Genomic DNA, 3,944 nt, shown 5'->3' on the forward strand with positions numbered 1-3,944 from the left:
TGAGTGTGAACTGCCAGGTACACCTATCTGGTTATATTTGAGTCAGTAGTAGCCATTAATCACAAGGTGTATAATCTCTTCAAAATAATTTATGATCAGCCAATCACTAGACCTGAACTGTATTATTTCCAAAAATCTTGAGTTACCTTAATCTTGCTTTAGGTATGCCAAGTAGAGACAGCCAATAGATAATCAGCTTTCAGTTTCTGGTGTAATAAAGTTGAAATGACTAATAAATTATCATTAGATACATTTTAACCGTATTTTGACAAGCGCATAGCCTCTATAACTATTGTGACATACAATAATTGTCTATTTCTATCTTTACTGTCAATCTACTGTCTATATTTATGGTTAATCTATTATTAATACATAAAACAACCAACAACTGCATTTAGGTAAAATAGATCTATTGTTGATTAGCCAATGGAAAAACGTTTTGTGCAACTTTTAACTGTACACAAAGCTAGATTTCTTAAAACAAGGGTCTTTAGGTTTACCACTAAAATTAATCATAAGTATTGAAAGAAATATTTATACCAGAGCTGGGTACGCACTAAGCTATTTTTTGTGGTGTGTTTATTTATAACGTTGGAGTTATTTTTGCCACGCTGCTTTCAGCATTACAGCTTACATGTTAACTACTCTAATAATAACCTCTGCATGTTAGGGAACACAATAAAAGGTTGGTATCATAAAACGAACAAATTTGTTATACGACTTGTGTTTGACTCTTTTATTCAAAAAACATTGAAATATTACGAGGAGCTCGACCAAAAGCATTGAATGATACGTCATTACAGAATCCTTACTACAATCTTTACTACAATAAAAGCCGCGTTCTTCAATATGTTGCAAGTCACATCGTGAGGTTTGGAAAATCAATTGCTTCCACTGGGGTTTGAACTCGCGATTTTCGTTTTGATATACAAACATTTCACCACTTATACCAATCAACTGCCTTGCCATATTACATAATAAATAACCACAAAGCTAGATTTCTTGAAACAGTTTGGGTCTTTACATCTACCATGAAAATTAATCACAAGTATTGGCAAAATATCTATCACGGAGTGGGATACACAATAAGCTATGTTTTGTGGTGTCTCCATTAGGTTGGAGTTATTTTCCCCATGCTGCTTTCGGCATTTCAACTTACATGTTAATTACTTTAGTAATAACCTCTGCATGCTAGGGAACACAATAAAAGATTGATATCATAAAACGGATACAATTGTTATACGACTCGTGTTTGGCACTTTTAGTCTAAAAACATTGAAATCTTACGAAGAGCTTGACCACAAACACCGAATGAAACATCATCACAGAATCCTTACTACAATCCTCACTATAATACCCTGATAATGTAAATGCCATGTCCTTCAATCTGTTGCAAGTCATGCCATGAGGTTTGAAAAATCAATTGATTCCACTGGGGTTTGAACTTTCGATTTTCGTATTGATATACTGACATTTTACCACTTATACCGATCAACTACCTTGCCATATTACATAATAAATGTTCAGTTACTTATTACAAATACAACCAATAATTTCCCATGACACAGGAACTGCCAGGGTAAAATTTGAAAGGGCTCTCTCTATCAGAAGCTGTTAACCATACATCCTTGTGTACCCTAATTATAATAAAGCTACTGAAGTTTTCTTATAATTTTGAGGAGTACATAATAAAAATTCAAAAACCTTGCGGGTTCTTTAATCACATGCTAAGAATTTACAAACATCAAAACCTTGCACAAAACATGTGATTAAAAAAGCTGCAAGAATATTTGGCAGATGCTTATAGCTGAGGTCTTTGCAAAGTTAGTTTGTTACAGAAACACTCATGAGCTTAGCTAAAGATATATTTTTGATGTTGCAGCAAAACAAGAATAAAATTTAACAATAAATAAATTCTAAATTGAGAGAAAAGTTAAGAGGTTTAGCATACCGGAGCCTTTTTCTAAATCTGAATCCAACTCTATAATTGAGCGTATTAGCAATAAATTGGCAAAGTAGCTGGTTTCCATGGTGTCTTTCATCTTGCCAACTTAAGTTGGGGTACTGAGCAACAAACATTAAAGTTTAGACATGTCCTTGATGGCAGTCACAGAGCAGAAAAGCTTTTTGAGTAGCAGTTTTAGCAAGTAACTTAGAACAAAAGTTATTTGGTGCAAGAATAAAAGTTGGTGCAAGAAAATGTATTTGACTAGTTCAAAAAGTGATTACGTTGTTATCAAAGTTTTGATGATTGTTGAAGGTAACTACAGAAAAAAGAGGGGTAGTAAAATTCCTTTGTAGTTGCTAGAAGCAACTGTAAGGTTTTAGCAGCTCTTTATTTTGAGTTACTACTTTGATTAAAATACCTTGATTATGCAAAATTTAGGGAAATTTTATTTGAACCTGCTGAAGCGAATTTGTATTCAATATAATTAGTTAATTTCGACAGCTATCTATAGAGGTTTCAATAAAAAGAGCCAGAGTTAATGCTAATGTTTGATAAAACTTTTTGTTTAAACAAATGGCAATGTTCGTGTTATTTTTTAGTCTGAACCAAAGCTGTAGTACCAATGTTATTAAAGCTCAGTTGGATACAGGGTTATCTACTCGTAGCATATTGGTAAAACAACTTCTGAAATTAAGTGGCGATAAATCATTTTGGTTTGCATCAGATATAAAAAAAACTCAAACGAGTGCAAACCGCAAAAAAACATCATCAGCTGTCATCATTTACAGAGAGCATGACAAGCCTTGGATGTTCTAACCTTTAACGTTCTTAACCTCTAACCTCATGTGTTCTCGATTCATTTGAGTCGATAGCTCACTCAGTAGCGATTATACTGCAGTATTTTTACATGGCTGACTATAAGTTTTATCTGAGAAAATAACTTTTAAATAATTTGGCATGCCTGCACTAAAAGCAACAATCAAAATTTTAAATAAATTTGTATAATAATAGCTTCAGATTTAGGCTCATAATTTTTGGTCAACAATTTTATTTTATTAAAGTATTAAATAAAAATTGTTAAAAATAGCTTCAGATTTAAGCTCAAAGTTTTATTTCGTCAGTAAGTTCTTAACAATCATCTAAACTAAGTTTATCAAGTTCTAAACATCTTCGAAATTGAACAAACTTGGAATTCTAATAAATTTTCTAAAATTTCATCTTCACACTCCAATAAAACACAAATAAAAGGTAATTGGTACAGGTAAAGCACTGTAATTCCAATGGTACACCTCATACAGTTTTAGGAGAACAACAGTAATTTTGTCTTGGTCAAAGTAAACAAGACTATAAAGTAAAACATTTAATGTGAAATGCGAATTGTTTATGCAAAGACTGATATTAGTTATTTTAATAAGAAATATCTCCAAAAGTCATTTCTTATTTGTAAATATGATAAAAACCTTAAACTACAGCTTTTATTGCGGTATCACTACTGTCATTCTCTTAAAACTATGAAGCGTCCATAAATAGAAATTGAAATTAATCCTTTTATTCATGTTTTATTGCTATTTTAAGATGCTACTTTAAAAAGTTACTAAAAACTGTTTTATAATGAAGGTCTTAATTTATGTAAAGTTTGCTTAGATTTTTATCTTCCTAACATACTTAAAATTTGCAACCTACTTTATAGCACATGAGATTTGATAGCCCTACACGTACTCAATACATATTTATTTTTCTTGCTAGCTTGACCAAAGGCTTGTGTTTAGAAAACAACTAACTGAACACATCATTTTCTATGATAATAAACATATGGCATTTCAAGTGAAAAGCTGCAATCAATTCTATTATCTGAGCTAACATATCCAGATAGCTTAAGCCAATTAAATTTGGTGTTACTCATTGACACTGTGACTTGAAAGAGAATAGGTGATAAACTCTCTACGCCTCAATGAGCTTTGGATAAATTTGAAAATATCCCTCGTTTACAGTGGCA

The sequence above is a fragment of the Watersipora subatra genome, chromosome 10 (assembly GCF_963576615.1).
Source record: "Watersipora subatra chromosome 10, tzWatSuba1.1, whole genome shotgun sequence".
NCBI lineage: Eukaryota > Metazoa > Bryozoa > Gymnolaemata > Cheilostomatida > Watersiporidae > Watersipora > Watersipora subatra.